This window comes from Tupaia chinensis, unplaced genomic scaffold, assembly GCF_000334495.1.
Source record: "Tupaia chinensis unplaced genomic scaffold, TupChi_1.0 Scaffold000290_1, whole genome shotgun sequence".
NCBI classification, from domain to species: domain Eukaryota; kingdom Metazoa; phylum Chordata; class Mammalia; order Scandentia; family Tupaiidae; genus Tupaia; species Tupaia belangeri.
In genome coordinates this window covers 1,423,715-1,430,364 of record NW_006159775.1, presented here as the reverse complement: position 1 = coordinate 1,430,364, position 6,650 = coordinate 1,423,715, and the positions used below count along the sequence as shown (strand labels likewise).

The window sequence follows — 6,650 nt, the reverse complement described above, 5'->3', positions numbered from 1 at the left end:
GGTGGCTTGCTTTCTCACTTTCCCTCCCTGTCTTTGTCTCTATCTGGTCAAATTTTAAAAAATTAATAAATTTTTTAAAAGACACTCGAACTTAAAAAAATGAAGTATCCCACAATGGTCATAATCACGCCACAATTCCTTCTCTTCCATTTCTCCTTCTTTTTGTGATTTTGGATGTTTCTTGTGTGTTTCTTAAGAAACCCAATCATGGGAACCAGCAGTTAGCGTAATGGCTATGTCGCTGGACTCCCACGTAGTCGACCGCGGTTCGTGTCCCGGACCCAGTGGCTTAAATCTCACGCCGGGCGCGTGTGCGTGCGTGCCCAAGATCCCGAGAGGAGAATGGAGGAGAAGGGATTGCGGCGTGACCATCCCCCCTGGGGGGTGATTTCTCGCTTTCTGTCTCTATGTCTCTCTCTGTCTGCCTGGCGAGCGCACGCGCCCTACAGTGAAAATCTCTCCAAAAAAAAAAAAAAAAAAGAAACCCAATCATTATACTCTTATTTATTTACCCAAAAGTAAAGAAAGGATATATACATATAAAACTTTTACACAAATGTGCACAGCAGCTTTACTTATGATAGCCAAAAACTGGAAACAACTCAAATATTTACCAAAATGGAAATAAAATCCTATATTGGGGGCAGCAGGTGGTGTGGTGGTTGAAGTGCAGGATTCCAACGTGGTTCTGAGACTGTACAGTCAGCCATGTGGGATCCCATCACCTTAACACCATGCCACAGGCTGGTCCAGAAGTCCTTAACCTTGATGTGCTCAAATCCATACGTTCTTTTCTTCTTCTTCTTCTTCTTCTTCTTCTTCTTCTTCTTCTTCTTCTTCTTCTTCTTCTTCTTCTTCTTCTTCTTCTTCTTCTTCTTCTTCTTTTTTGAGAGGTTTTTGCTATAGGATGCATGTGCTCACTAAAAAGACAGAGAGAGAGAGAGAGACAGAAAGCGAGAGATCATTCCCCTCAAGGGGGATGGCCATGCTGCAATCCCTTCTCTTCCATTCTTCTCTCAGGATCTTGGGCACGCACGCACACACACCTGGCGTAAGTTTATGTCACAAGGTCTGGGACTCAAACAGCGGTCAGCTACATGAGAGTCCAGCGACATAGCCATTACACCAACTGCTGGTCCCCATACATTCTTATTTTATAGCTGACTTTTCACAGTCTTCCTTAGGAAGCAATTCCCTATCCACTTCAATGTTGCAAAAATATTTTCTGTAATTATTCTCTCTTTAAGTTTTACCTATAACATCAAGTTCTTTAATCTAACTGGGGCTTTTATTTGTACACAGTATAAGGTAAAGATCTTACTTTATTTTTCTCCACATGCTGGAACAGTTTTCTCAACACTATTTATTAATGAATGCTTTCTTTCCTCTGCTTTATTTCTCCTATCTTTGTCCACATTGCTGTCTTCATACAGCTAGTGATGTGCTTTCTAGCACTACAGGTTAGTTTGCATTTTCCAAAGTTTTTAATAAATGGAATCATACAGTAGGTACTTTTTGTCTGACTTTATTCGGCATAACTTTGAGAGTCATTCATCCTGTAGGATGAATCAATAGTTCTTTCCTTTTATTACTGAGTACTTTTCTACTGTATGAATGTACACATTATTTTTTATTCTGAGATTTTTGCTATAGGGTGTGTATGCTCACCAGAGAGACAGAGGGAGATGGAGAGATGGTGAGAAATCACCTCCCACTGGGGATGTCCGCACTGCAATCCCATCTCCTCCATTCTCCTCTTGGGATTTTGGGCATGCACCATACACGCCTAGTGTGAATTTCAAGCTGCTAGGTCTGAACTGCAGTTGGCCACATGGAAGTCCAGCACCTCAATTGCCATACCACCCGCTGGTCCCACCATAATGTTTTTTTATCCATTATGGTAAATATTTGAATTTTTTCCAGTTTTTGGCTATCACAAGTAAAGCTGCTATGAATACTTGTGTAAAAGTTTTTGCATGTATATATGCTTTCTTTACTTTTGGGTAAATAAATATGAGTGTAATGATTGGGTCATATAGAAGGTTTATGTTTAACATTTCGTGAAATCACTGAACTGCTTTTCAGTGTTTTACCACTTTACATTCCCATGAGTTTAGTGACAATTCTAAGGGTTGGACATTTTTTTTGCCAGATATCCATGTATCCTTATCAGAGAATGGTGAGTGTGTTCAAGTCTTTTGCCTGTTTTTAAAATTGGTTTATTTACTTATTTTTATTTTATCATGCTTTGGGAATTATATGATCCAGGTAGTAGACCTTTATAGATAAGCAATTTGCAAATATTTTCTCCCAGTTGCGGGTTTGTCTTTTTATTTTCACAAGAATCTCTTGAAAAGAAGATAGGTTGTTAAGAAGGTCTAATTTATCAAATTACTCCCTAATGGATTGTGTTTGCTTATAAAGAAATTGTATACAAGTATTATATATAAGAAATCTTTGCCTCATTCAAATTTATACAAAATTTCATGTTTTCTTCTAGAGGTTTTAGTGTTTTTAATTTAGGCTAATTTAGTTTTCTACTACTATGTAACAAATTACTGCAAATGCAGCAGGTTAAAGCGACACAAACTTATTATAGTAGCTTTCACTTGTCTAGTTTTGCTTTCCACAGTTTCAGTTACCCATGGTCAATTGCGGTCCCAAAACAGTAAACGGTAAATTCCAGAAATAAGCAATTCATACATTTTAAACCGTGTGCCATTCTGAGTAACGGGAACTCTTGAACTCTTGTGCAGTTCCACTCCCTCATGTGGGTATGCAAATCATCCCTTTGTCCAATATATCCACACTGTTCATGCTACACACACATGAGTCACTTAGCCATCTCAGTTACCTGACCAACTGTTGTGTGTGGGCAGTGCTGTGTTTAAGTAACCTTTATTTTACCATTTTTTAGAATTATTTTATTTAACTTTGTTTATTTGTTCATTTTAATTTGACCAGAGAGAAACAGAGCAAGCAAATGAGAGAGAGAGAGAGAGAGAGAGAGAAAGAGAGAGAGAAAAGAAGCAAGAAAACAAATTGCCAGGTTCAGGACTCGAACCATGGTCAGCCATGTGGGAATCCAGTGCCCTTAACCACTATGCCAGCTGCTGACCCCAAGTAACTTTTATGTTATTTAATAATCACCCCCAAAGAGCCAGCCCTGTGGCCTAGTGCTTAAGGGAGCCCTATCCCACATAGCCAACCATGTGATACAAATCCTGGACCCAGCAGCTTGAAAAATACACCAGGCCCATGTATGTACATGCCTCAAATCCCAAAATGGTGGAGAAATGGAAAAGAAAGGATTTCAGCATAACCATACCTTATTGTGGGGTGTTTTCTCTGCCTCCTCTCTCTTTCTGTCTGCTGAGCTTACATGCCTTCTAGCAAATTAAAATAATAATTAATAATAATTATGGCTCCAAAGCACAAGAATAGTGATGTTGACATAATGTTATAATTGCTCTATTTTATTGTAAGTTACTGTTGTTAGTCTCTCACTGTGCTTAATTTATGAATAAAACTTTATCATAGATATATACAAACAGGGAAAAACATAGTATATGTAGAGTTCAGTACTCTCAGGCATCCGCTAGGCATCTTGGAACATAACCCCTTTGGATAAGGGGAGATACTGTATCTCAGTTTTTCCACAGGTTAGGAGTCTGACATGGCATGTATCTTAGTCTGTTATTATGTTGCTAAGCAGAAGTACTTGAGATTGGGTGATTTATGAAGAACAGAGGTTTTGGGAGCAGCAGATGGTGTAATAGTTACGTTGCTGGAATCCCACTAGACTGACTGTGATTCGAGTCCCAGACCTGGGTGCTTAAAGCTCATTCTAGGCACATGTGTGTGCATGCCCCAAATCCTGAGAGAATAATGGAAGAAAAGGGACTGCAGCATGGTCAGCTTCCCTGGAGAGTCATGTTTTGCTTTCTGTCTCTCTCTGGCAAGTGCACATGCCCTATAGCAAAAATCTCTACAAAGAAAAAAGTAGGTTTTATTTAGTTCATAATTCTTGTGGCTGGAAAGTCAAAGGCATGGGGCCAGCATCTGGCTACATCACAACATGGCTGACGGAAGCAGAGAGGAAGGCAGATGCATGCAAAGAGAGAGTGACCTGCAGCTTTTACTTTTATAACTCGCTCTAGTGGAAACTAACTCCTTCCCATGAGAATGAGAACTCACACCTTCTCACAAGACAACACTAAGCCATTCATAGACCAGTGCCCTCCCAATCCAAACCCCACTCACTAAGCCCCACTGCCTAACGGTCTCACCCGCGCCATTACATCAAGACCACGCTGCCAGCACATGAACCTCTGAGACACACAGTTACCCAAACCATAGCAGCTTCTCTGTGTTCTCCAGGCTGAAATCAAGGTATTGGCTGGAACTACCGTTCTCATCTGGGACTTTGGGTCCTGTCCCAGGCAAACAAAGATTTTGGCTGATTTTAGTTACTTACAGTTGTGGGACTGAGGTCACTGTTTCGTGCTGGCTGTTGATCGGTGGCCTTTCACCCAGCAATTTAAGACTATTCATATTTCATTTCATCCAGCCCCCTCCATCTTCAAACCAGCAGTGGTGCATCAAGTCCATCTGATGCTCTGACGTCCTCTGGTTTCTCATTTTGCCTTTCTTTTCTGCTTTTAAAGACTCATGTGATTACATTGGTCCCATGTGAATAATCCAGGGCAGTCTTCCTGTTTTAAGGTCAACTAATTAATAACCTTAATTACATTTCCAAAGTCTCTTTTGCTATGTGACATATTCATAGTCCTGGGGATTAGAGGATGGCATCTTCTCGAGGGACATAATTTTTCCTTCCACTGTCAATGAGCCATTTTGAGTTAAGATGTGTATATAATGTGAGGTATGAAGAGTTCCTTTGTTTTGGTATGGATAACCAATTGTTCCAAAGCCGTTCGTTGAAAAGGCTATCGGCTATAGTCAGAACATGTGTCCTCAAAATTCACATGTTGAAACATAATTGCCAATGAGCCGGTTTGAGAGGAAGTGATAGTCGCGTGGGCAGAGGCAGCGGGGGCACTGCTGCACAGTGCTAGAGTTCATCTGGGAAGACAAGAGGTTCGTATCCCAGGTCTGTTACATATGAACATGCTGGGTGCACTAGTAGAGGAGAAAGGCTAGCAGTGAAGTGTCTAATCCTCAGTTAGCTTCACTTTGCTGCTCCAAATTACCACAATTTTAGTGGCTTAAGATAATACAAATGTATCTACTTGGTGAACTAGGCGCAGGTGTCATGGTGGACTACAAGCAGGTCCAAAAGGGGCTCTCGAAGCTAAAAAGCATTGCAGAGCTTGATGCGACCAAACAGAAGAAGAAAAAGGACAAAGATAAGGTGAAATTCCTAGAAGTGATGGGATGAGCAAAAAGAATGGGGAGGAGGGACCAGTAGGTGATGTGATGGTTATGTCACTGGACTCCCACATAGTCACAACAGTTCTAGTCCTGGACCTGGTGGCTTACAACTCAAGCTGGGTGCATGCACACATGTGCCCAGGATCCTGAGAGGAGACTGGAGGAGAAGGGATTGCAGTATGGCCCTCCCCCTAGGGGATGATATTTCTTGCTTTCTGTCTCTTTGTTTCTGTCTTTCGGTTGAGCGCATGTGCCCTATAACAAAAGCCTCTCTTAAAAAAATAAATGAGGAGGAGAAGCTGCACGGCCTGGACAAGTGGACCCTGGCTTAGGCAGGCTTTGAGAAGATGCACGAGGAGTAGCAAATGGAAAGGATCCTGGAGAAAGCATCTAAAATACACAAGTAGAGAGTAGAGGACTTCAGCAGACACCTGGGTACTCTGACAAAGCACTACGACATGCCCAAAGTCGGCTGAATGAAGTAGCCTCCCGGCTCTGGGTGTGGAACGGCATCGAGGGCAAGCAGAGGCAAAGCTGGGTTACATCTGGCTCCTTTGGTGTTTTCTAGAAACATTCTTTTGTACATAAACCCTTGCATTTTCTGCTGGGACGGCACTTGTTAAAGCTGTGTATCCTCATTCTGGAACTTGATTAAAAGCAAGATGTTCCTTTTATTTAAAAAAACAATAATAATACGAATACATCATCTTACAGTTTGTAAAATGGAGACTAAAGTTCAAGTCACTCTGTGACTTAAAAATCAAAGTGTGGGCAAGTCTGCTTTTCTTCTGGGGGCTCAAGGGAAGCCTTTTTTCCTTGCCTTTTTGGTTTTTAGAGGCTGCCCACGTTCCTTGGCTCATGGCCCCTTCTTCCACCATCACATGCAACGTTCCATCTCCCTTTGGCTCAGGGGGCACACCTCCCTCTTGGACTCCCTTCTCCCTGTTCCATTACTGAGGACCTGAATATCATAGAGAATATAGGCTCACTTGGCTAATCCAGGACACCTCTCGACTTTAAGGTCAGCTCACTAGCAGCCTTCATTTTAGTTGCAGCCTATTCTGCTTACCAGGTAACCTATCAAAGTCACAGGTTTCAGGACTTGGGACATGCACATCTTTGGGGGCCGTTGGTGTGCCTCAGCCCCTCCTCCATTACTTATCTCTAGGCTTTGGCTTATGCTTGATTGGGGGAGGGGCAGAAGCCTGGAGAAGCAAAGTAAGAAGAATCAGGAAACCTGAGAGAGAAAGAATTCA

At 41.8% G+C, this 6,650-nt stretch overlaps 1 pseudogene; it reads left to right on the top strand.

The window, feature by feature from the left end:
* The first annotated feature begins 5,275 nt into the window (after positions 1 to 5,275).
* LOC106735070 (protein FAM32A pseudogene) lies at positions 5,276 to 5,870 on the top strand (annotated as a pseudogene).
* The last annotated feature ends 780 nt before the right edge of the window (positions 5,871 to 6,650 follow it).